The 27,511-nt window shown below is 37.9% G+C and overlaps 1 pseudogene; it reads left to right on the top strand.

Annotated features, from left to right (window-relative positions):
- Positions 1 to 295: 295 nt before the first annotated feature.
- Positions 296 to 19,998, top strand: LOC119515245 (annotated as a pseudogene).
- Positions 19,999 to 27,511: the final 7,513 nt, after the last annotated feature.

Genomic DNA, 27,511 nt, shown 5'->3' with positions numbered 1-27,511 from the left:
GGGAACTTTATGCATGATTTATCTGTAAACTCACTACTTCACTAATAAAAAAGTTCAATGTGATATCAAAACGATGATTCAGATTTTTATGAATTGATGGAATTAAAGCTGACTGAAATAAATAATTGTATGGTTTTAAAAAAGCAGATGGAAAGGGATACTTTCTGAGATAATGTTTAAGTGTACACATTTGATTTGATTGGCTGTTTCAGTAGTTGCCCATGTGGCCTATTTACGTTCATAAAAACAACTCTGTGGATCTTCTTTGGCTGGGTCCAAACTCGGTTGCTGCAGGATGCCAGCTTACCACTCTCCTCTCATGGGCCTGACTCAGGACTTACTGGAAACACAGCACTGTTACCTAGCAGAAGTCAGTCCAAAGGACCCACCCCTCGAGAGACAAAAGATACAGATATTGTGGATGAGGCCATCTATTACTTCAAAGCCAATGTCTTCTTCAAAACTATGAAATTAAGAATGAAGCTGAAAGGACCTTGATATATATAATGCTTTACATTTCTGAGTGCCTAAAGAAACTCCAAAAGTGTAATTCCAAAAGCCAAGGGGAGAAAGAAATGTATAAACTTGGAATCACTCATCCTGTTCCTGGAGAGCGCGGTTTTCCACTTAATGCAATTTATGCTAACCCTGCAAACAAACAGGAAGATGCAGTGATGAGGGGCTACCTACAGCAGCTAGGGCAAGAGACAGGAGTGAGGTTTTGTGAGAAAGTTTTTGACCCTCAGAATGATAAACCCAGCAAGTGGTGGACTTGCTTGTTGAAGACACAGTTCATGAACAAGAGTCTTTCAGGACCTGCATGTAAAGGGTGCCTGGATAGCCATGCCTTCACAGCCACGGGCAGTGTTTCACAACTAGATGTACACAGCTCTTTGCCTTTATTTCATAAAATTTTATATGGAAAAGAGAAAAGAGCACATCTTTACTTGAAAAGCTCTTTATCAAGAATTTGGATGGGAAAGGGGGAAGTGGATTGTGGATGGTGATTTGAAATTTTTTTTTGCAAATTAAGCTGGTGCTTAATAATAATCAGTAACAATAAAGAATTTTCTAACATTCTATGTTAAAAAAATAAAAAAGCTCTGTGATAAATATTTAATCCTAGTTTACAGAGTAGTTCAAAGATTCAGAGGAAGGTAGAAATACCTAACTAAATAAAAAGGAGATATTCTGTCTATTCTTTTTCCTTGTGCTTTCCCATGGATCTCTCTCTCTCTTCCTCCTTTCTCTTTTCAGTTCATTTGTTCCCTGATCCTAACTCAGTAGTATAATGTAGGCATGCTCCCTTGGTGTCCAAAATTGGGTTCCTCAACTCTCCTTATAAATGATTACATTTCTGTTTCTCTTTCTTCCAAAAGGCTGCATTCTTTAAGATTTAACTATGGTCATTCATTCATTCCACATTTAACCCTAGCGCTGGCTTAGTTAACAAGGGAGGCCCAAACACCTACTTTCAAAGAGATCAGTGCAGGAGGAGAACAGAGAGCGATGGCATGAATAAAGGAATGTAAAACAATGCAAAAATGTAAAAAAGAAAAGCCACTATACAAAGCCACTATTTGTTACAGAAGCTTAGAAGACAGAAAGACCACCAACCTGGGAAATCAGCAAAGGCTTCAGGAAAGATCTGATGCTTAACCTAAATGTTTAAGAATTCGCCAGGTCAGGTGAGATCACTGCCCACCCCCTACGTGGGATCTGACACCCAGGGTAGTGAATCCCCCTGGCAATGTGGAATATGACTCCCAGGGAGGAATCTAGACCTGGCATCTTGGGATGGAGAACATCTTCTTGACCAAAAGGGGGATGTGAAAGAAAATGAAATAAGCTTCAGTGGCTGAGAGTTTCCAAAAGGAGCCGAGAGGTCACTCTGGTGGGCACTCTTACACACAATATAGACAACCCTTTATAGGTTCTAAAGAATTGGGGTAGCTGGCGGTAGATACCTGAAACTATCAAACTACAACCCAGAACCCATGAATCTTGAAGATGATTGTATAACATGTAGCTAATGAGTGGTGACAATGTGATTGGGAAAGCCATATGGAACACACTTCCCTTTGTCCAGTGTATGGATGGATGAATAGAAAAATGGGGGCAAAAAAAAAGGCACCCCATGTTCTTTTTTACTTTAATTGTTCTTTTTCACTTTAATTTTTATTCTTATTATTTTTGTGTGTGTGGTAATGAAAATGTTCAAAAATTAATTTTGGTGATGATGCACAACTATATAATGGTACTGTGAACAACTGAATGTACGCTTTGTATGACTGCATGGTATGTAAATATATCTCAATAAAATAGAATTAAAAAAAATTGCCAGGTATACAAAGGAGGAGAGAGGCATAGCAAATGCAAATATGTTTTTAGGATTGGTCATCATCTTCAAAATAATAATTCACCTTAAAATATACAACAGGGGAAGAGATGGAGACTTTATTCTTGTACCACAGTTACTGTGTAAGTGCATTAACTATAAAATACTTATAATTAACTCTTAATCTCCAGTGTAAGGAGAGGTGGGATGACATTGATGGATTAAGCCTACTTTGATAATTATAATATAATATCTCCTCTCTCACCCTCTAAGGTGGTTATTAATTGGAAAACTTTTTCAATTAACTATATCTGGCTTGACACACTGCTTTACCATCTCAGTCTATTAAATATGGTACTATGTAACTCCTAATTGTCTATATTTTGCCTTCACTACCATATTACAAGCATCCTATCAGGAGACAGCATGCCTAATAATACCTCCCCCTATTTTACACAAGGCCATAGTTAGCACATTTCAATATTAAAAATTCTATTTAATTGTACTAGTCAGGATTCTCCAGGGAAACATAATTGATAGGATATAACTGATAGCAAGACCAAATTCAGTAGAGCAGGTCACAAGCTAGAAACTTTGAAAAGGAGATTCTGAAATCTGGCATATCAGAACCCTGTAGGGCAGTATGCAAGCTGGAACCCCCAAAGAAGGTGACGTATTCTCCAAAGAAGGAGAAGCTGGCTGGCTGAAGAAGAGGCGAACATTTTTCTTTCTGACTTCTGAAATCTCAGTGCTTGCTTTAAGAGGGGAGATGAGGAGACTCCCCTCTTTGCTGTGGGCAGTCAACTTTGTTGACTGTAGATGCAATCAGCCTTAGATGCAATCAACTGACTAATGATATAAATCTGTCCATGAAATACCCTCACCATTATGCTAGTGCTTGCTTGACCAAATTCCTCACTGTCTGGCAATGAATAAGGCACTCAATTAATACCAATTCACTTAAAATTCCTTTTCCTTTCTTTAAATATGTTAAATATGTACAAAATTATGTGATAGTTAATTTCATGGCTCAAACTGGCTAGGTTATGGTGTCTAGTTGTTTGAAATTTACTATCACATAATTTTGTACATATTTAACATATTTAAAGAAAGGAAAAGGAATTTTAAGTGAATTGGTATTAATTGAGTGCCTTATTCATTGCCAGACAGTGAGGAAGGCACAGTCAGCTACGTCAGGATGGATGAGGCAGCATAAAATATGAACTTTGGAGATGTAGTTACTAGGTATCAAATTTTTTGAATTTGTAAAATAGGGATGTTAATAGTATCTGATTTATAGGATATGGTTAGGGTTGAGTGAAATAATATCTGATTATTATATGTAATAATTATATATAAGACAGTAATTGCATATAGATGTTGTCTAAAATAAAATAGTGTTAGTTCATTAATAGGTGTATCAATTTACTATTGTCTCAATAATGCCATGTAACAAAATACACAAAACTCAGTGGCTTATTGCAACAAGCATTAATTTTTATATTCTCATTTTCCCAGGTGAGCAGGAAGTCTACTAGATCTAGGCTTTGCTTGGCTGGACTCTGCTCAAAGCTGCTGACTGAGCACAGGTCTTCTCCACCATTTTCTCATCTTCCTTGGACCAGTGGCTACAGAGGTACGTCCTGCTCATGTCAAAAGACAATTGGATAAGAGAACAAGCCCACTGCACAAGAACATTTCAAGACTCTGTTTCAGTCACATCTGTTAACATCCCATTGACCAAAGCAAGTCATGTTGCCAAGTCCAAAGTTAAGGAGTGAGTGTGGGGAGAAGAGAGAAAATATTTGCCAAAAATTGGTTGAATCTACCACATGGTTCTTTTTTTTACTTATTATTTCAATTAGTTTTAAAAGTTTGATTACCTAAATCTTATCTGTTATCTAGCTCTAAAAATCTATAACTTGACTAATGTGATAAAAAGCTATAAAATTAACTTGAAGATTGTCTAAGAATAAAAGAGAAGACTCTACTAAGCTATAACGATTTGACTATGAAATCATCCAAAGATGAACAAAGATGAATAAAGGATTGGGAATCATGGATAATATATTCAACAGACAATTCACCATTCCGAAACCTTTATGTTCTGGGTTACATGAGAAACATTTTACTTCGTGTTTTGGACAATCAAAAGAAGTAGAAGACATGAGCTAAGGTTTTTGTGTAATTATGGAAGTTTGAAGTCAACGATTTTTTCTTAGTTTAATATTCAAATATTTGGTTGGGCGCTTTCACATCATTGGCTTTATGCAGTAGTTTAATCATTCTTTCAAAAATAGTATTATTCAGTGCCTATTGTGTGTCAGAACATGTGTTCATTATTGGAGAAGCAATCCTGATTGTAAAAGAGCTTTCCAAGTTGAGAACTTACATTACATAAGTGTGAAAATAAACGATTGCTTAAACTTGACAAAGTTGTGAAGGGCAAAATAATAATAATAATAATTTAGAAAAGGTCCCCTACTTTTCTGCATGTGAACGTGTGCAATATACTCCATTCACATTCTCAGGAGAACATGGAATGAGACAAAAACACAAGGTCCCTAGATAGACTCCAATTGCTTAAGTTTTTTTTTTTAGCTTAAAGAGCAGGAATTTCTTATAGGTTGGGTACACTGTTAACAAGCTCAGTTGGGTTTTTAGTGAGATATTTCACTGGTTTGGAAATCCTTCAGTTTCTTGCTTCTAGTGAAATCAGTTAATCAGCAGATGTTTATTGATTTTTGAGGCCTTGCACTTGGCACTTCCACACACCTCATTTAGAGTCTAGAATCACAATAGGCTCGATGAAGTTAGAAGGTCTGTAAACAGGGAGGTGGGGCAAGATGGCAGCATGGGGAAGTGTGGAATATAGTTAGTTCCCTATAGCAAATTAAATAGCCAGGAATAACTAGAATATAGTCTGGAACAACTGATGGGGGGACATCCGTGACTGAACACACATCATACACCAGTCTGGAATGGGTGGAATGGCTGAGATCACAGCATAGAACGGTAAGTAAAACTCCCCAAACTGCGAAGTTGGTGCCTCTTCCCCACTAGCATGGCAAGCTGACTTAAAACTTCTTGCTTGGCAGTTTTTCTCTTTCAGTCTCTTAAATATATCATACCACTGCCTTCTTGCTCCATGGTTTCTACTGAGAAACCCACACATGGTCTTATCAAGCTTCCTTTCTGTATGATACATTGCTTTTCTTGGTGGTATTGGTGTTGGGATTCTTGGTGGTGGTAGTGTCGTCTGACCTTTTCATTGTATTTTATTTTTATTTTTCTTCTATCTTTTGTATTTTTATTCTCTGTTTTTTTCTCCTTTTCCTCTTTCTTTGGAGAAGAAATGGAAATGTCCTCATATAGATTGTGGTGGTGAATGCATAAGTATGTGATTATACTGGAAATCATTGATTGTTTACTTAGGATGAGTTGTATGGTGTAAGAATAAAACTGTTTAAAAAATAAACAGAGGTATACAAATGCTGGGGAAAATGTGGATAGAGGGATGTACCTATTCCCTGTTGGTAGGGAGGTAGAATGGCACAGCCCAGCTGGAGGGCAGTGTGGTGGTCCCACAGGAAGCTAACTATGGGGTTTCCATGTGGTCCTGCAATCCCAGTATTGGGTATATATTTGGAAGAACTGAGAGCAGAGACATGAGTGGACATTGCACACTGGTGTTTATGGCAGCAGAATTCATGATTTGCAATAGATGGAGATGGCCTAAGGGTACATTGACTGATAAATGTAATGGTGAACTGTGGCATATACATACAGTGGAATACTGAGCAGTGGCAAGAAGAAATGAAGTTGGGAGGTATGCAACTAGGTGAATGGACCTTGAGGACAGTATATTGAATGAAATAAGCAAGAATTGAAAAGACAAACATTATAACACCTCACTAATATGGACTAACTATAATGTGTAAACTCTGAGAATTGAATCTGAGAGCATAGGTTATCAGGGGAAGACTTCTGGTACAGTTTCCTAGATTGTAAGCTCTTATAGCAGTCACATCTATTCATGAGTTGTAACAGTTGTCTCTAAATTCTGAGATGCTGAGCTGTTTGTATATAACCTGGTCAGTTCCTGGAACTTCGGGTATTTGGTGACACCTGAGACTCAGAGCCAGATTTCAGCAGCTATGAATGTCAGCATTACCCCATACAGCAAATGTTCAAGAAGCTGAAAAAGAGATCAGACTTCAATTAGAGATATGAACAAAAGGGACTTCATTAGAACTAAGGTAAATCAGACTAAAGGGAAAGGGATGATATTGACTGCGTCTAAAACCTCAACTTCTGTGTAAGACCCAAGGAAGAGATGTGCAAAATCTATATTTTCTGTAGCACACTATATAATTTAAGTTGAATGGTCAGCTTATTCAAACACCATAATTACATGGAAGCTTGAATAGAGGGTGAGATCTGGTTGATTTGTACAGGTTAGTGTGAAACCCTGATACATTCCAGAGTAATTTAGGCAGAGAATAAAAAGTATTTGCAAAGCCCCCTTGAGGGCCTGGGGGAAAATGTGGAAACAGTAAACTTCCCCACCTGGGGAATTCCTGATATTCTTGCAGCATTGGGGACTACCATTGTAGTAGGCCAAGTCTTCGATCTTGGGGCTTGCCCTTACAAAGCTTGTTACTGCAAAGGAGAGGCTAAGCCTACTGATAATTGTGCCTAAGAGTCTCCCCCAGAGAACCTCTTTTCTTGGTCAGATGTGGCCTGTCTCTCTCTAAGCTGACTCAGCAGGTTAACTCACTGCCTGCCCCTCTACATGGGGCATGACTTCCAGGGGTGTAAATCTCCCTGGCAATGTGGGACATGACTCCTGGGGATGAGCCTGTGCCCAGCATCATGGGATTGAGAAAGCCCTCCTGACCAAAAGGGGGAAGAGAAATTAAACAAAATAAAGTTTCAGTGGCTGAGAGATCTCAAATGGAATTGAGAGGTAATTCTGGAGGTTATTCTTATGCATTATATAGATATCCCTTTTTAGTTTTTAGTGTATTAGAATAGCTAGAAGGAAGTACCTGAAACCACTGGACTGCAGTCCAATATCCTTGATTCTTGAAGACTATTGTATAACTATATAGCTTATATGGTATGATTGTGTGATTGTGAAAACCTGTGACTCACACTTCCTTTACCAGTGTATGGACAGATGAGTAGAAAAAAGGGGACAAAATGTAAATGAATAAAAGAGGGGGGGGAAGGAATATGAGATGTTCTGGGTGTTTTTTTTTTTTTTTTACTTTTATTTTTCTTTTTATTCTTATTTTTAGTTTTATATTTTGGAGTAATGAAAATGTTCAAAAATTGATTGTGGTGATGAATGCACAACTCTATGACTATACTGTGAACAATTGATTTTACATTTTGGATGACTGTATGGTGTGTGAATATATCTCAGTGAAATTGCATTTTAAAAAGTCTGTAAACTGAAGCTGCTCAGAGTGGGCCTCTGCTTCTACTTTCCAAGTCTATGGGTTATGTGCGAAAAGGAGAAGGATAATTACTCTTCAAAATAATGCACATTCTGAAGATGTTCTGTGAGAGACTCAGCTTACCTGGGAAAAGACCACAGAATCAAATTATTGCTTCACTGAATTTGAATTTAATTGATCTTAAACCCCCCACAGAGATGTTGAAATGGGGATTATGCCTTTTACCCTTTTCTCCTTTTACATAGCTTCTATTGAGTTTTAGCTGTTCAGTGACAATTAATGAAGGCATTGGCGTTTGCACCTTAACTCTAAACCCCTCGGTTGGTTCCAGTCCTATTGTCTACCTCAGAGCTACCTTCCAGAGAGAAGAGAATAGGGTTGGTACACAGTACCTTCTAGAACTGTGATTAATGGTGTACCTTCATTGCCTATCATTTTAACACACTGCACCCACAACCTGGCTTTAAGTGCACCCTATAAGCACACACCCCACGCTACATTTCTGCAAGTTTCACTGAAAAGGGCTATATGTCTCCTCTAATTATCTTCACAACAGCTCCCATTATGATTTGACCCTGATAGTTTAGTTATATTTATGCTGCTACAATGCACCAAATAGATAATGATGAATACTGATGCAGCCTAGCGTTGAAGCAAACTATAATTATGGCAGGCTTGATGAAGTTACCAGAAACAGCAGTATGTAAAAAAATACTCAAATTAAGGAGAAAAAAACAAACAAACAAATCCTGAACATTTCACATTCCCGAAGTTCTGCTTTATACTTGGAAATTCCTGGAGACCTGAACATGTGCTGTTCATGTTTCTTCCTTGCTTTCTGGTCTGTGATTTCCTGACTTACGCTATTGCATTCCAAGCTTTCATCTTTCACTTCCCAGTACCTAACTATGTGTCAAATGAAGACAAACAGTTGCATGACTTATAAAGTAAATCAAATGGGATGCCTCTTTGGCAATTCAATTTTATACTAAATATGCTAAATTAAAATTAAAAAAAAAGAAGTTTGGTCAAGATGTTGACAGATCCATCAAATGAGGCAGGGTACATGGTTGGAGTGCCTTAGAATAGTGGCTAATAAAGTTACTGTACCTACACATTAAAGGCACAACCAGTTAGCTGCTCAGGACCAACAAAGTTGAACTAGAAATTACTTGTGTGCAAGTTGATGCTTAAAAGTAGTGTGTAGCAGGAAAAAACAAAAGGGGTGGGGAGTGTTCCTTCTTGTGTTGACAATAGAGGCACTTCTCTGGAAAGAGTTAGACTAACTTTGGGAATCAATAAAACAGGACTAAAAGAAGCAGTTTCCCAATTGTTCAGAGTGAGTTGAACACCTTTTGTAGTTAACTGAATAACAGAGATAAGATGCTGAAACAATATATACGCTTCCCTGTATTTAATATAAAATTTTTTATAATCATTGTGACAATTTTCTGGATTTTCATTTGTTCTCTGAGTAACCATCTGAGGGAAACAGGGAAGAAAGAAGAAGCATGGTTTCCATGGACAAGCTATGACTTTGTGAAGACAGAGGAGATTTTGTGAGCTTCATATTCTTTGCCTGGTTCTTATCCATCCTAATCTCTTGTAAACATAAAGAGCAATCTTCTTATCTTATATCTCATAAAATAACTTCTACAGTTATCAATTTCTAAGAAGGATGACATCCTCAGTAGAGAGGCAAGCCCTTGTAATAAAAATTCTCCTAATCGTTCAGGGGTCATGTTAAATTATCTGTAGCTGTTCAGGTTCAACTGGCTTAAATTACAAAATGTCCTTCTAAAGAGATTTCTTCCATTCTCTGCATTGTTGAGTAGTTCTCAACTATTTCATGCCCCAGTAGGCCAGCATTCCGATTTTAAGTGGCTATCTGGGTAGCAGATTAAGAGTAAAAGGATAGAGGCAAAATTTTAAAATGCCAAAAAGTTTTTTTTTTTTTTATTTGACTTTTTCCTCCCTATGTCTCAGCATCAATGCATAACTAGAAATAACTCCTGGCCAAACTGCAGTTTTGTGCTCCAAATTAATTTCACAGCCACCTCACTCACTCTCTGTTATCTTTACCACTTTGATTCTTCAACGGCCCTTTTTTCTATAGCAGGTGAGCTGGCTGTGTAGCCCTAGAGGTATCCAACCGTTCCTTGGGAGTCTTTGGAGTGTCCAGTATCGAGAGGTAAAGCTGCTGTGTTTTGCTTCACCTGCTCTGCCCTTTTCTATCTTCATAATTGGATTTCCTGATGAGAGTGAGGCTGAAGTGGGGACAGATGTTCTTAAAATTAAAAAGGAAAACAAGTTAAGGACTCAAGAAAATGTATAAACATGGTGGTGATTTGTGCTGTTAAAAATGAAGTTTGTGTGCTTTGGATTTTATACATATTTCCCATTAAAATAAACCAAGGTGAACCTTTGACTCCAACAAAACTTCACTTCCTTGCAGAGACAAGAGAGAAGCAGGCATAAGAGCGGATGTGTCCCTTTTACCAGAAGTATCAGTGATTCTTCAGGAAAATATCCCTGAACTCTATCTAGGAGTTATAGCAGAGAGAGGTCATCAGCTAGAGAAAGTTGGGAAATGTAGATGCTTTCTTCATTTCCACTGCTCAAAATCTAGCCCAAATGGGATGAGTTTTCCCTCAGATTCTAGTAGCTATGCCGAAACAAAACAAAATGAAATGAAAAGAAAGGTCCCCTTTTGATCTTCCAATTACAAGACACGTATCTCAGGAATTAATTCTGCTCACCTCTACTCATTGGTTCCATCCATCAGCTTTATCATGAAGTTGGCTTAAAACTGAGGATACATCTTGTCTTTCACTATGTATGATGGATTCCAGATGTTCACATTAAATAATGGTGCTCCCCTGTAGATACAATGGACCATAGCAGCAAAGTAACTAGGCAAAATGAGCAAACCAGGCCCTGCAAATGATCTTAATTACTTCAACTATGAGGGAACAGTAAAGCACTGGGGTAATACAACAAACAGTCCTTTGAAACAGCAAACCCAAAACCTTGGTAATTTACATTTAAGTCAAACCTGCTTCTTGCAAAGTATAATGTGTGTGGAATAATTCAGGAAGAAATCTAGCACCATACCATTTTCATAATTGGAATTCTAAGCCAAGTCTCCAGCAGCAAGTATTATGTAAATCAAAATATTAGTCTGCTTTTCAGTTTATTTAAAAATGATGGTCTATAGTCAAAGTATTGCTAAAAATATGAATGTGATTTTACATCACTCAAGATGTCTCTTGTGCTCTGAGTCTTTGAAAAGAGTTAAAAATGTCATAACATAGGTAAGTCAGATTTATACAGCACACAGATATGTGCATGTGTATATAGATATAGATATAGATATAGTTACAGATTTGGAGAGAGAGAGAGAGAAATGTATGGAAATGAGTCTATTCCATTATTTGCATTTCCCATGATTAAGAGAAGATGCAGCTTATATTCCACTTGACATAATATTACCTAAACACAGTCCTCCAGACTTTGGAAAATGGAGTAAAATTGAGGTTCATGTTGGACCAAAGGCTAAATTCTGCCCCAGCAATCTTTTATGGTTCTCTGCTAAGCCATAAATTTACCTGTCCGAATCACTGACACTCATCAACAAAGCACAGGTGGCAGTGTCCCTTCATACACACCAAAGAGAGTGAGATATAAATAAGTTGTGCTGCCATTAAAAACATGCCAAAATAATATTTTCCCCATCTGCTAAGCCCAGCCCATGTGGTAAGTGAACTAACAGGTTTCCATGCTCACACTTGATGAACAGATACCACAAGCAATTAATTAACATTAACACGACAGGAGTCAACTGGATTTCTCTCTCAGACATTAATCAAAACCCAAAACAGAATGCACACAGTGCAGAACACTCAGCCCTGTGGGTCTTCAGATGTGGCTGCGCTAAAGCCCATTCCTGTATAAATATTTACGATGAAGTTGGCCTGCTAACATCTTAGCAAGTTGGACTCTGTATCACCATTCTGTGCTGCCCATAATGTTCAGCAAGTTCACCCCAGATTGGCCTGCCTCATTTTCCTTATACTCACACTACAAATCAGGACAATCCAAAGATAGTCTATTTTTGCATTGGATCAGTTAAAAATAAAACTTTACAGTTTCTTTCCCATAAAGAAAATTATGCCTAGCAATTATGTCTGTTTTAAACTGTTGCTGTGAGGTGTAAGAGAAAATCCAAAAAAAAAAAAATGAACCTTGGCATTAAAACCACTGATTATCTTTAATTTAATTTAATCAAAAACTTTTATAGAAATAGGAATGCCTGTCTATGGTTAACCTTTTTTTTTTCTTTAACGATAAATGGGTATAATAGAAAATAGCAAATGTAGCAGAGTTATCCTCTGAAAAAGCCCAGGGCAGGAGAATGTTTCTTGGAAATCTTCTTTCAGATTTTTAAGGGAGAAATAATTCTGATATTTAATTTTTCCAAAACATGGAGAAATAAGTTACTTCCTAAGGCTAGAAGTTAGAAAACCAGCATAACAGCAAGACTTTGTGACTTCTAAAATGGAAAGAAATCAGGATTAGGGCATAGGAGATAATGAATAAAAATTAATGTATTGATCCTTCTTTATATTTATAATAGCCCTTCATTTTGAGTTAAATTTTAGAGATGAACTTAGGTGAAGAGAGAAAAAAGCAGACCCAGTTATATAGTAATAGGAAAAAAAAAGATCACATTATAGGCATGTGACATGAACATTCCTGCAGATAGCAGGCCTATAGGCCATTTGCAAAAGAGAGAGATGAATTCCTGCTCAATTAAGTTGTGTCATTGGTTGCTCTGATAAAGCAGCAGAACGAAGGACATCTGTGGGAGGTTGGGCATGGACAGAATTAGAAGGCTACTAGGCGTCATCTCCCTCCCCTTCCCTTCCTTTTCTCTCTCCCTCATTTCTTCCTCTCCATCTCTTCCACTCTCCTTTCCTAAATCTTCCCTGGGGTGCTAATAGATTTGATTGACCCTCTGACTATAACAATCACCACCCACTCCCTTATGCTAACTCTCGTGTTGAGCAGACAATAGGAATGGTGCTGGTCTTGAGTAGAGAGTTCAGGCCAGAGGAATCAGAATCATCACTAGTCTTCAATTGCTGTTATGCATATCAGTTAACTAAATAAGTCATATATATATGCACCTGTGGCAGATTTTATTTTCCAAAGATGGCTATATTATCTCCAGTCCCACCTTTTCTTCTAGAAACTCGCAATTCCCCCATCAAGAGACAAAATCTCTTGAACCTGTGACTTACTGCTAACCAACAGAATATGGCAGAAGTGATGCTGAGTTACTCCAAGGCTGCACCATAAAAGATGATGCAGCTGGGATGCTTGCTTTAAGAGACCCCAAGAGCACTCTGACTACTCTGAGACTTCCATGCTGGAGAGGCCATATGTAGACACTCTGGTTAACAGTCCCAGATGAATTCCAGCCAACAGTCATAACCACCTGCCAACCAGGTGAGAAAACCATCTTGAATGTCCTGCAAATGACTGCAACCCTAGCTGACAAGTACAACTATATGGGAGACCTCGAGCTAGAACAGCAGAGCCGAGCCCTTCCCAAATTCCTGACTCTCAAAATCATGAGCATATTTTAAGTCCCTAAGTTTGGGGATAATTTGCTACTCAGCAATAGTAATTAGAATAGTCCTCTCCAAGGGAATGAAACACACAATACTTGAGGGACAATATTTTGCAGGGAAAGAGAAATATAATTATATGTGTACTTTTTCAAATCATCTTCTTCTGAAATGAGAAAGGTATATGGGCATGATGGGTATGTTTCCTGCTTTCAGTTTATCTCCTCTGGTCTTCTCATGGAGAAAATATTTGAGTTTCCTCTCCCTGCAATAGTCTTACCCAGTTTGATTAATATGTTCTGACCTCTTCTACTTGAACTAGCCATATTGATCTCTAGGCAAAAGTAAGGGAAGGAAGGAGATGAAAGTCCAAGAATAGATGAAGAGATTGGATGATCCTTGAGAATGCCTCAGTTTTCACTCTAAGGAACTACTAAAAAGACCTGTAGTTGGTCATTTTATATTCTCTAGCACATCTAGTTACAAATGTTGACATGCTTAATAAATATTATTCTGGGTGTTCTAAATGCACAATTCACTTTTAAAATAGATTTTATTTAGAATGTTATTCACATATTAACATAATCTCTATCTTCTTCACAAATAATTTTGAACATCTTTACACAATTTTTGAATATGTGAGCATTTCTATAATTTTTTTTTTTTTTCACTTTTCAACCAATTGTCTCAGTATAAAGTCATGAGCACAGGAAAATCATCACATTAACCTTTAAGTCTGTTATTTTATTAGCTATAAGCTGTGAAGTAATCTATGATTCAACTTTCCTATACTGCTCTGCCCTTGTAGGGGATGATCTAGCTGATGACATTTTGGCAGATTTATGTCCAGGGAGAATCGGCCCCACCCTGTGTGGGTGTTGAACTTGAATGGCTCTGGTCCTAACGGGGCAGCGAGGCCCTGTCACCTCAGCAAGCAAAGAAGGCAAGTTGGAGCCAGCGAACATCCGTCAGGAACTCCACGGCCAAAGACATGATCTGCAGGGAAGAACTGAGTTCACTGTCAAATATACCAAATTGAAGGGGAAAAATAATGTAAGTTAGATCACCAACTTGGTCGCAATCATAAGGAGAAAATTGCTAACTGTAAAAGTGCACTAGTAATTTATCTTCTAATTGTGAAGTCACTTTAGCATGTCTATGATAATGATAGTTATATAGCAAGGATGGTGTAAATGTTGTTTTTATTTGAGACAATAAGGGGAGTAAGAATTACATTTAGCTGTTGACTGCTCTGATGGAGTCTTCCTAGGGGAAATGAAAGGAGCTGTAGAATCCAGAGCTTCATTCAAGCCCTCAGTCATCACACACTCTCTATCTTTATTTTCCAGCCCTATATATGAAAGCTTTTTAGGGACATTTCCAGATACAAGATTCTGACTGCTGAAGAACATCTTCATTTCTTTGGAATGCTTTTGAACTTATCAGGGTATTACCTTACAAATTTAGCAGCTGCTTTTGGGATGGTCTCTTAATTACCCTTAATCCAACTGATTTGTAGGCTGAGGGAAAGTACTCTTTTGTACAGCAAACACCTCTTGCAAAACAATGCATTCATGAGTTCAGTGTAAATTAATTGGAAGCATAAATACTGGGTTTCCCCTTAAATGCACAAGAATGTTCACATTATCGGGGGAGGGGGGCATATGACAGCGTACACTTTTATCAAAATCCTTGAAATTGGAACAAGAGGTGGGTATATTTGAGCAAATGAAAATTGATACAGAGTATTGGAGTCACCTATGTCAATTTCACATATTTTCCTACAAATGAACTTGTGGCCTCTAGTGTGAACATTTCAAAATGCTTGGTGTTTATTGCTATAATTGCCTTGAGATCAGAGAGGGGTTAGCTAATGGCATTTGATAACATTATGGTTTAGGTCACAGCGACGTTTAGGCTTAAGGTTTCTTATTGAGGTACTTCTTAATTTGAAAGAGTTAAATGTAATTATTTTAACAACGACAAAAACAACCACATATATAAACGCACATACCTGTGTATATCCAAATACATGTGTGTGTGTGTGTGTGTGTGTGTGTGTGTGTGTGTATTTGAAGGACAAGAGTTTCCAGTGTTAGCAAAGGCCAGTTAATAAGCTAAGGAGCCCCTCCTCTGCAGGCAGGAGTATTTGCAAAGACAGGTCAGGTCTGAGTCACGGTTTTTGGGTTGCTGGCAGGCTGATGAAGTCAGCCCAGATCTGTGTTCTCTTGACTAGAGTAAGATCTGGGTCAAAATCCAGGCCCTGCCTGCTGTGAAGAGGGGAACGGGCATGGGCACGCCAAGTGGCAAGGAGAGGCCTAAAATGAGATCAAACCCATGTTGCTCAAAGAAAGAGTGAGGGCATTTTAGTTTAGAATTAAGGTGAAAAATAGAAGGAACCAGTTTCCTCGCCAGAAATGTAACCAAGCCACTTTTGAAATTTCCAAGAATTTGGGGGCACATTCTGATTTGTGCAATAATCTCTGGATTTGCTGATTTGGGTTGTGATGGATGGAAAGTCTTGGAAACTTTGTGGTGGGTCATGTAGGCCAGTGCTTTTCAAGACTGTGCACATGGATACCTGGGGATTTTACTCAAACCCTGTTTCTGATCCAGTAGATGTGGGGTGGGTCCCATGTATCTGCATTTTTAACACGCTCTTAGATAAAGCTGATGTTGCTGATCTTGAGCCCACACTACGAGTAGCAAAAAGAAGAGTACTCTTGGCTGCACATAGGTAGGGCAAAATAATGTAGAATCTTGGCTAAATTAGAATTTCAGATAAGCACTTTTTTTTTTTTTTAGTATGAGGGTGCCACATACAATAAATGGGGCATACTAAAAAACAGTATTCCTCATTTATCTGAAAATCAAAATTAACTGCGCACCCTCTATTTTATCTGGCAACCCTATGTGAGGATCATTAAACTCTGCCAAAGCCCAAGTTTCTCCTCCAGAGACTCTGATTTAATTGGTCTAGGGTGCAGCCCAGCTATGGGAACTTTAAAAATCTCCCCAGGTAATTCTAATGTGCAGCCAAGCTTGAGAGCCACTGATTAAAATTCACCCCCTTATTTAACAGGTAAGGAAATGGAAGCTGAGAAGGTTATATGTGATGGCCAGTGATTGAATAGGGATTAAAATTGAGGGTTTTCAGGCATTCTTGGCCCTATATTCCCTCCATCTCAAGCAACACAGCAGAATGTCCCTTCTTAGAAGTGTGAAAGCCAATCTCCCTTGGGAACTCTATTTGTTCTTAGATCGCTGAGGTTGGGGGGGGTCTTCTCCCCTAATTTGGGTCACTCCCCTAATCCTCATAGTCCTTTTCCTAATTAAGTAGTCAGAATGCAGAGATCTGCCTATGATGATTCTTAATTAATGAAAGGTTTATAATCCATTATTTCTCATTCTTGCTTGACCCCACACCTGAGATCTTTAAAAAACACTGATATCTGGTACACATCCTCAGAGATTCTGATTTAATTGGTGTGGAGTGCAGCCTTGCATTGGGATTTTTTGAAAGCTCCCTGAGTGATTCTGCTATGCAGCCAGTCTTGAAAAGCACTGCTTTACCAGACCTTTTGAATGCAGTTGAGCTGGGGCCTGTAACTCTAAAGTTGTCTGTAAGCTGGGGGTCCAGCTGAGCCCATCACAGATGTGTGTAAATCAGCAACTTCAAAGACTGGAAACACTGAGCTTGACTGCAGGGTAAACCTGGAATGCCTCATATGTTATTCTTTCAAGACTTGTCAAAGCATTTGGATCAGTTCTAATTAAAAAACACATAGTTTCCTTAGATTCCGGCATCTTTAAATACCTATATGAGTCTTGTGTGTATTTCCACCAGTCCTAGGATATCCTGTTTCTCTGATGAAATGCAAAGTAAATAGTTATTTTTAAAAATTAAAAAAAAAAAAATGAAATAAAAAGAAGTAACGCAGGTGGGGAGGAGGAAAAGAAGTTAGTATTTGCTTAATCTGAGCTTTCTAACTAGCAATGTTGAAGTGCTAGGAAAATAACCCCACCCCCCACCCCAGTCCTTCCCCGTGATCTTGTACTTTTTTCAACTCATCAGAAGAAAGTAGAGCAGGTTCCTTCTTAAGAAATAGCTGCATATCAGGCCTATCATGAGAGAAGAGAGATTTCTTAGGGAAAGCACTTTGGCAGAAAATAGAACAATAAAGAGTAAAACCTTGAATTTCCTAGCTGCTTTCTACTTGAGGAATTGAAATGCATTCAGAACACCTCATGAATGAATTGCTACTATATAAGACAGACAGATGGGGTCTTTCAAAGTCTCAACATTGAAGCATACTATTTCTCACACTTGTGAAGATCATTCATAGCTTTTCTATAAGGAAACACAGTCCTTCCACCCATCAGGGAGTGGTGAATAATTGGAGTGCTTATTAATTAGCCCAATCCCATTATATTAAGTTATCCCATTATATCTCTATAAGCTTGGTGAATTTACTTAGGTTTTGATGACCAGATCACACAATCAGATAGATCTTCACCAACTTGTCCAATCCAGATTTCCCAATATCTAATCCAAATTCTCTTCCTACGGCTAAGATAGACTACCACCCCTGTTTGTTTGTTTGTTTGTTTCCTATGGTTCTGGTGTTATTTAAATCAGACAGACTTTGATTTACCTCTTTCTGGACCAACTTAAGAAAAGAGGAGGCTACATAGATTAAGACTCAGTGATTCAGTACAAGGCAAGTCCAATCTCCCCACCAACTTCAACCCACTTGCGAGTCCGTAGAACACCTGTAATGCTGGAGAGTTTAAGGACTCCCTCAGTAGCTTAGCCAAGAGTGTTGCAATTTGCACCAAATTACGATGTGCTGCTTTGTAAATCTATAGAGAGAAGTGAAAAGGAAAGTTGCCCATCTTTGTTAGATGGGACACTTTTTCAATTGTCCTTTGTCAGAAAGATTTGCTGAGAGACAAATTTGTGTTATGATCTCCTTTTATTTTTCCTTTCCTGTCTTCCAGTCTTTAAATACCTTTTTGCCTCAGGGATGGTTTATATGGCAGGATGGAAGTGAAGTTGTCTTTAGACCACCTGGCTTCTGACCTTGTGTTTTACCAAAGTCTTGAAGTTCAAGAAGGGGTGAAGGAGATACTACAGACAGGTGCCCTGAATTAAGGTAGCCAGTGAATAAGCTAAGACCAAAGAAAAAAAATGTTTGTGTTGTACCGAAGAGGCTAGAACTGAGTATGGATTGTGGCTCCCAGAATTTGCAAAAAGTGCCTGGACCTGAGTTAGGGGCAGAACAGCTTTCAGAGTTTGGAGCCAAGATACCAAGAGATTTATAGGCTTGGACAAGGAGTAGGGTTGCGAGATTTAGCAAATAAAAATACAGAACACCCTATTAAATTTGAATTTGAGGTAAACAGCAAATTATTTTTTAATATAAACATGCCTCATATGATATTTGTAACATATTTACACTAAAAATTATTCATTGTTAATTTGAAATTCAAAATCAGCTGAGTGTCCTGTATTTTATCAGGCAACCTAAATAAGGTAGATTTCATTAATGATTATAATGCACTGACAGTGACTTGCCCTGGTTTCCATTTTCCAAATAACACATAAGTATCCTGGATTCTTGGGCAACACTAGGCTATAGAAGGGGACCCCCACAGCAGCTAAGCTATAGTTTCCACCTGCTGGACCAGACGAAGGCTCAGAGTAAGACTGAATTGATTTTAAAGAAAAATATAGAAATTTGACATTTCTAGCACATCAAAGTCTTTGAATGCAGATACATACTTAATACAACCTTCACCCCTGTCTCTTGCAGACACGTTTCCCTAGAGATCTGCGGCTAGGTATCTCGTCACTTTCTTGTCGAAAGGAGATGGAGGGAGAGAATCCTGAGGGCCTGCTGTTACTTTTCCTCAATGCACAAGAGGTCATTTGTCATGATTTAAAAAGAGTTTGGATTTTTTGTAAAAATGGTGACAGTTTCATTGTGAACCCCTCTCAAAAAAATGTATCACAAAAGTTTGATCACTTTTTAAGCATGTAATAGAAACTGCAAATAAACGTGGCTGCAATTTAAAAAAAAAAAAGGAGTTTGGGAAGACTCCCAATACTACACTTCTAAAAGAGTTAATGCCAACTGCCACCCATGAAAATTGTACATTGTAAAATTTTCTTCAATAAATAGTGGTTTTTGCCCTTCAAAGTGAATCATGCCATGTAAGTCTATGGCCAATGCATTAATTTCAGGATGAGCAAACTTGCATGAAAAAGCAAGCCCTGTTAAGACTCTAGGAAGTTGAATACCTTTTCCACATACAGGAAAAGAAACTCAACCATGGCTCACACTTCCATCTGCAAGGCAGCCAGGGAGCACTAGTGGATGAGCCACTTGTCGGGGATGGAGCACAGCTGCTGCCCAATGGAGCAGGGAGGGAGCAGCCTGAGACCAGAGGGGGATCCCTTGTTCAGGTCAACCTGGGGATGAGATCAAGGCAAGCAGATTACAGTGTTCCAAGAATCAGTTCAGGCCAGGCAGCAGGCTTAGCATCCTTCTCTGGTTGACACCATGCCAAGGATTTTTGTTTGTTTTGTTTCATTATTTTTTTTTAATGAGCAACAGCCTTCAGATCCTGCGTTTAAGAGCCCATTCCAAGCCTGAGTCATTGGCACCACTCCCTAATTCCTCTCTGCTTCAGGTCTGCTTCCGGCTCAGAGGACCCAGCTGTTCCCCCTTCCCCCACCCCCCCCTATTTCCCACCGGACAATTGTAAAATTTAGGGAGGAGATCCTCTCAGGGTGGTATAGCTTCAGGCATACGAATTCTTTCCGGGGCCCTTTGAGTTTGGAAGCGGTTTAAAGGTAAGGAGGTTTGAAGAGTGAATGAGTTCCCAAGAATAAACATGTTTCAAAGGAATCCAAATGGGATACTTTGTTTATGTGGGTTTTATATGACGTTTGCTTACTTAATGTAGTAACTCCTTGAACATATTGCCTTGTATGATATAATTTATTTACATAATTCTGGATCAGAAAATCATGAAAAAACCCAAAGAAAACTGCTGGAAAGAAGAAAACTTATTTTTTGTGAGGATTTTAGAATTAGATATACGTCTGTGTGTTTAGATAGACAGATGATTCATAGATTTAAGATATGTATATATGTGTACATATATCTGTATATATATACAGATACAGATTTTAGCTAGAGATAGATTTATATTTAGATTATAAGCCAGTTTCCAGCCTGTTTTAATTTATGCCAAGCAGTTGCCTATGGGAATCGAAGGAATAAGGTGGTTTATAATTATTACAATGCAAGACTTTGCTTTGCAGGCATCTCAGCTTTTACCATATTGACATGTTACCAAATAAGGAGTCCCTTTAAAGCTCTGAACTGTTGATAACTCTCATGTTGGAATTGTGGTAAGGGAATTGAGAAGAACTTCCCTTTTGTACCTTCTAGAAAGAGGAGAGAAATTCCCTCACAGCATGCAGAGGTGAAGAAAAGGAAAGAGTGAGTCTTTCTAGAAGAGTAAAGGTGACTCGCTCACCTTTTAAAACATGTGCTTTCCATGACCCCAAAATAGATTGTAAGTTTGTTTATTTATCTGTCCTGATCTTTGCCTTTAGTGAGTTTTTTTTTATTAAATTCAGTTTTATTGAAATACATTCACACACCATACAATCATCCATGATATACAATCCACTGTCCACAGTATGATAACAGTTATGCGTTCATCACCACAATCTATCTCTGAACATTTTCCTTACATCAGAAAGAACCAGAACAAGAATAAAAAATAAAAGTGAAAAAAAACACCCAAATCATCCCCCCATCCCACCCCATTTGTCCTTTAGTTTTTATCCCCACTCCTCCACTTTAGTGAGTTTTTATTTTCTTATTTGAGACTATAGAAATTTAGGAAATGGGAGTGAGGATAAAGGAAATACAGAGAAGGTGGAGAAGGAAACCAGGGGAGATTTTCAATTACAAAAGCCCCGAGCCACATATCTAAAACGCCAAAGTTGCGGCACAGCCAGACTGAATATTATAGTTGTCCAGAGAATATCCTCTGCCAGTTATTTTGCTGAAATAACTCACCTTGTTCAAGAAATATTCAGTAAGACCAGTATAGATAATCTGCCTTCCAGGCTCATTCTTAAGTAAAATATATATATATATATATATATATATATATATATATATATATATTCCTTTTTTCATTACTCTCTATCTCATAATTGTCAAACGTATACCTAGATAATAGGAATCCATGGATAATTGCCATTTGGAAAGCATTCTCTTTAAGATACTGAAATTCTTTCTTGCCAAGAAGGAGAGAGGATACTAGGAAAGTGTTAAACTGTCCAGAGAATTAAGAGGGGGGCATTAAAAAGGCAATCAAAAAAATAAGTGCCTTTCAAATCAAATCACTGGCCATGCTGATTCTCCCAAAGCCCTTAGAGAAGCTTTGTTTTTATGCCATATTTGGTTTTAATTTCTTCATGATCCTCATCTTCCACATCTAACTGATTTGAGCTACACCCAGAACCAGGACAATTATTTAGCCATTTGAGGGATTTGTCTATTCACTGAGTTTAAAAAGGAAGCTTTGAAGCAAAAATGAGAAACCTAGAAATTATCTGCTTCAGACTTGAGGTTAATAAAGAGTCATATAGTTGACTGTTCTCTGTTTCATTTTTTGGAGACAATGTGACCAAACCAGTCTGGAAGCTTCTAAAATCACTAATGGTTAACTACTGGGCATCTGATCTATGTGTGGATAATTGTTATTCTCCTATTTCACAAGTTTTCCGAAGATACTTTTTTCTATATCAGAGTTCTTGCCTGGCTTCTCTCTACAATAAATATCTGACCAAAAACAAAAACAAAAACTAAACAAACAAACAAAAAAGTTGGTAATATTTCTTGTTCTGATAATGAAATGACAATAACAGAATAAAACTAATGAAAGCAAATTAATAATTAAAGCAGTTTTCATTGGGATTATTTCTTACATGAGGGCAACCTCTCTAGAAATTCAATGAGATGAGAATTTTATTCCCTGGAAATTATCTACTGGATATCTTTTGGGGGTTGGGGGTAGAGGAAGTAGTCAGAGAGAGAAAAGAACTTGACTTTCGAGAAGAATCTGAGAACTAAATGCATTAAAGAACTAAATTCACGTAACTCAAAAATGTCTTACTATCCTAGAGTGGTCCAGCATGAGTGGCCCAATTATCTCTCCTGGATCAAGAGTATCAAAGGGGAAATTCAAAAAGAAAGTTAAGAAATGTTAAGTAAAAGAAGCACCAGAGCTCTTGAGGGATAAGAGAGAGGAAAGAGGCATAAGAATTTTTTTTTTCCAGAAGTGCTCTTGTAAGTGATAAAATGTACACCCTTTAGTAGTCCTATGAGGGCACAAATACTTTTAAATCACATTTGAATGCTATTTTGTGTTTCTACAAATGAGACCCTAAGATAAAGCTGAACCACTTGGCATAACCTGATTTATTTCAGTTAACAGACATGTTTTATAAGCCCACAAGGAATGTGAGTTCTATCAAAATAAAGGTAGGTCTTTTCTCTCTGAAACCCTACGTCTTCTTTCTTCATGCCCAATAAACGGTGGAATGATTTCTAAGATTGTTGTTCAGATACAGTGTTATTCAGCAAAATAACTCAAATTACCAATGATAATAGTAAATTACATTTGTAGAGCATTGTACAGTTTCCCACTTTATTATCTTTAGAGTGTAGCCCATTATTTCTGCCCTGCATCACCTGGAAGCATGGAGAAATACCTTCCATACCAAGAAAACAAACAGTCTGTTTGGTAAACATAAACTCACTCTAAACTCTTCGAGTTATTTTTGAGTCCAAATACAATCATCCTTAGATAGGTAGTGGTCTTCCTTTCTCGTCCTTTTTCAGCTATCTCCTCAATCTCTGGCTCCATCTGGTGGAATATTGTCAGGTCATGACCACGGGCATCATTGTTTCTAAATGTGCCTTATGGGGCCAGTATTACCTCTTCATGATCCTCCAAGGACACAGAAATAGCTCTTTCAGAATCTGAAGATTGCATTACCTAAAATAAAGACATGCATGAAAAAAAAAAAAAAAAATAGGTCAGGAATATGGGGAAAAAATACCCCTACAGTAAACTATGGACAACAGTTATAGTATTACTTTAATAATCTTTCATCAATTGTAACATGTAACTACTGTTAAAAAAATAGAATTACAAAGAAAGTGTTATCATCAATTGTAACAAACTTTCCACAGCAATGCAAGTGTTGGTGGTGGGGTGGTGTATGGGAATCCTATATTTTATGCATGATTGTTCTGTGAACCCACAACTTCTCTAATAAAAAATGTTTTTAAAAAAGTGAAGGGGGGGGGCAGATTGCATTACCTATCAGGGAAATACATTTTCTCTTGCTAATACTGACCTCCTGTCAGTGTAGAATGCCTGACTATTTCTCAAAAAGACCCTTCCCACTAAAGTTAAGGAAGAAAAGACACAGGTTAGAAGAAAATCTAATCTTGCCAAAAATGCCTTACACCATTCTTTTATGTTTTTCATTTCACTTGGCCATAAAAACATCTCCTACAAAGTAGGGTGGGCTGAGGATGCTATTGTAGCTTTACAAATTGAAAAAATTGAACCTTATGCTAATTGAATTTCCTAAAGAAAAAAAATTAAAAGAGGCAGAGACTAGACCAAAGGCCAGGTGTTTTGATCCTAGATGAAATATTTTTAACATATACTGTTTAAAACAAACAACCCTAGTTTTATTATGCTTTAAAACATACATTAAATATATTTTGGATGTCTTCAATATTGTAAAATGAAAAGTAAATGAAGAAAAGCTCCTTCTCCAAAGGATAAAAAAATATATATAATGAAAGAACAGGACTAAAGCAAATATGTACTTAAAATAAGAACATAGATCATAACCAATTACTCATATAAGCTGACAAATGCCATATCATCAAAAAACACATAGAGAAGATAAGAATTTGTTAATTAATTAACTGTTAGCTGCATCTTTGTAATCACTTTTTCCCTCTATTTATTCCACTTATAATTTTTTACAGAGTTGCTGACTGGAAAACTCTTCCGCAGATCAGCTTCTGGTTCCATATCTTTAAAACCTTACTTTTCCTCCCCCATCAAAAGCCATCTAATGCTGGGAACCATGGGGAACATTCATATCAGAAGATGACCCCTGGCCATACACCTTGGGGCCATAGTAGATATTCTTGAAATTGACACCTACTCCAGAATTCTAGACACACATTAACAATACCTGAAAGTGAACTGCAAAAGACATCTCTATCTCACTGTTCCCCAAGTAAATGTATCCCCCACCTCAACTTCCACTTAGTTCCACCCCCTAAATCCCTGTGGCATTTCAATGCTACCCAATGAGAGGGGAAGTGTGATAAAGGAGAAGATGGAGTGAAACCAATTAGTGGTTATAACCAATCATGGTTAAATATCATATTTTTGAAAATTAAAAAAAAAGAACATATGACCTTGCATATACATTGCTGGGTCCCTTCTCAGAGCCTTGGAAGAGGTTGTTTAAATTAGGGACCCTGAAACTTAAGCTTCATGACAAATCCATCTCTGATTGCCTCTAAAACACCATAGTTGAAAGAAGTTTAAAGCTGATCTGAGCATTGGCATCCCTGGTTGTCTCACTTAGCTATACTCGTCTTCAATTGCAGGGTTGTAATAGGAATATTTGTCAACGGCAACACTTTGGAGTCAGGCAACTTTTTATTTTTTATTTTTTGTAACCACCTATTGCCATATAGGAGAAAGACCACAATGCAACCCAGATTTCAGGTGGTTTTTCATTGCTGTGTTTCCAAAGTTGGGACATGCATATGGTTGGGGAGGGAAGTGTGAATCATGTGTGATGGTAACTTATGTATTTTAATGTATAAAAATGTTATTTTTGGTTCAGATCTTATCAGACATCCCACAGCCACTTCTCTTGATGGTTGGAGAAAAGATTCATCCTATTCCTTTTCTTAACCATGTGTGGACCTTGCCCCATTTAGTATATAGAAAGGTGGCTCATACGTGGAGGGAGAAGTGAGTTCTCCTGGAGGTAGAGGTGTCATGTGGTGAGAAGATAACATGACCCAGCCTGGCACATCTTTTGGAAACTCAATCAGCCACTCCCTCTGGAATCAGGATTTTTAATGACTATACAGTTTTTAAAGCAAACCTGCAAGGTGGAGGGCAGTTACATTTCAGAAGATACATACTTGTGGTCTGTCCAAATCTCTTTGCTAATGAAAGGAGTTTTCTTTCTTCATCTGCCACTAGCTATGCCCTAAAGATCAAATAACTGATATCTTTGGACATCATTTTTCTTACCCAGAATCAGAAGGAATTTGGATAGTTTTCCAACCCTGACTGCAGCTTAAAATCACAAGGGTAACTTTTAAAAAGTATTCTTTCCCAGGTACAACAACAGATTAATTAAATCAAAATCTCTTCCCTGTGAGATTCTAAAATGAAGCCCTGGTTGAGTTTCACTGACTAGAGAACCTATAATATCATTTTTACTTCTTATACCCTGTGGCCATACAATTTTGTTTGGCACAATCTCTAGTCACACTCTCATTTGGTAACATATATTACAAAATATATTATATATATTTGCTAACTGGATCTTCATTCCCAGAGTCCTAAATACAGGACTTCCAATTCCAAATTTCTTGTTCTTTATGTGGCATCATAGTCCCTCCTGCCTTACTGTTGAAGAGGGTTTTGGTGAGGACATCTCTGATGTCATATTCCTTAAGATCGTCTAGATTCATAGTCCATAGAGGGAGACAAATGATGATTTATTTATTTGCGATTCTGTTTGATGAATAAAACCAGTTTTGTTAGTGTTCCTTTATCTCTTTATACCCTTAAGATAAGGTTGGGTCAGGGAAAGTTAATTACAAGGGCAAACACTACGTTGCTATCCTTTAATATGCTCTGTGGTTCTGCTAGAAATGGTTATGTGTCCAGCCAAGTTGAGCCCTCAACACTGCATGCCAGTAATTTGTTTCTCCATGGACAGCTTTCTTTCCCATGACTTTGGAAACTATTCCAAAACTTCAATTCTCTTCTCCTAGCCCTTACTTATAGGTTATAATGCACTCTTAATGCACATGGCTTTGCAGCGTTTTTATGAGAAACTTCAGGTAGACTGCCATCAATTTTCTGGTTTCCCAACCACAAACTTATCTGCTTCTGCATATGCTTGTTCTCCCTTTGTTGCGTTTGTGGAGGAAATAGGCTCCACGTTGCCTATTTTTTTGTCTGTGGTCTCAATCATATACACACTTACCTCTTCAGGACCTTTGATTTCATTCACTCATTTATATCCATACGTGGCTCTGGATACATCTATGTATTGCCCTTCAGCCTTTCCCTGGGTATCTCTACTCGGTTGTCTCATTAGCATCTCAGAAAATAGTTCCAAAATGCCAATGTCTCTCTGCTTTGTTTGCCTTCCAAACTGGAGCAGTGGTAAGAAAAAAGGGCCCTGCAGTCAGCAACTCCTGCTGGCCATCAACTTCATAAACTATGTATGTAAAGACGGATACGGCACATAGCCCTTGCCCTCGAGGAGTTCACAGAACTGTTTGTTAATTTGGAAGATAGAATATATGATATATATTTCTCCCACACTCACCCCCAGAGCCAGTCACCAAAAAAAGAAAACAAGCAATGAAGCGTAAAGAACCTGGTACTTAAGGAGGAAGATACCTCTACTTAAGGAGGAGGTGAACTTTGAGCTAAGCCTTGAATTGTTAAACAAATTCCAGGTAGTTGCAGAGGTTTGCAGTTCCTGATAGGTAAAGCAGAGGTGATTGAATGTGGAAGAGGCAGGGTTGTAGAAGAAGGGTTTTGGGGACTGAGCAAGGGTCTAAATGCATGGCGAGTTCCTTCATTTCTTAAGAGTGACCCACTAATCTCCCATAAACTAATTCACAACAAGGTGTCAATGGCTTCATGAAACCCCTCCTAGGAAATTAAAGGATTTTTTTTAT

This window comes from Choloepus didactylus, chromosome 19 (assembly GCF_015220235.1).
Source record: "Choloepus didactylus isolate mChoDid1 chromosome 19, mChoDid1.pri, whole genome shotgun sequence".
In the NCBI taxonomy this organism is placed as follows: Eukaryota; Metazoa; Chordata; class Mammalia; order Pilosa; family Megalonychidae; genus Choloepus; species Choloepus didactylus.
This window is presented reverse-complemented; position numbering and strand designations above follow the sequence as displayed.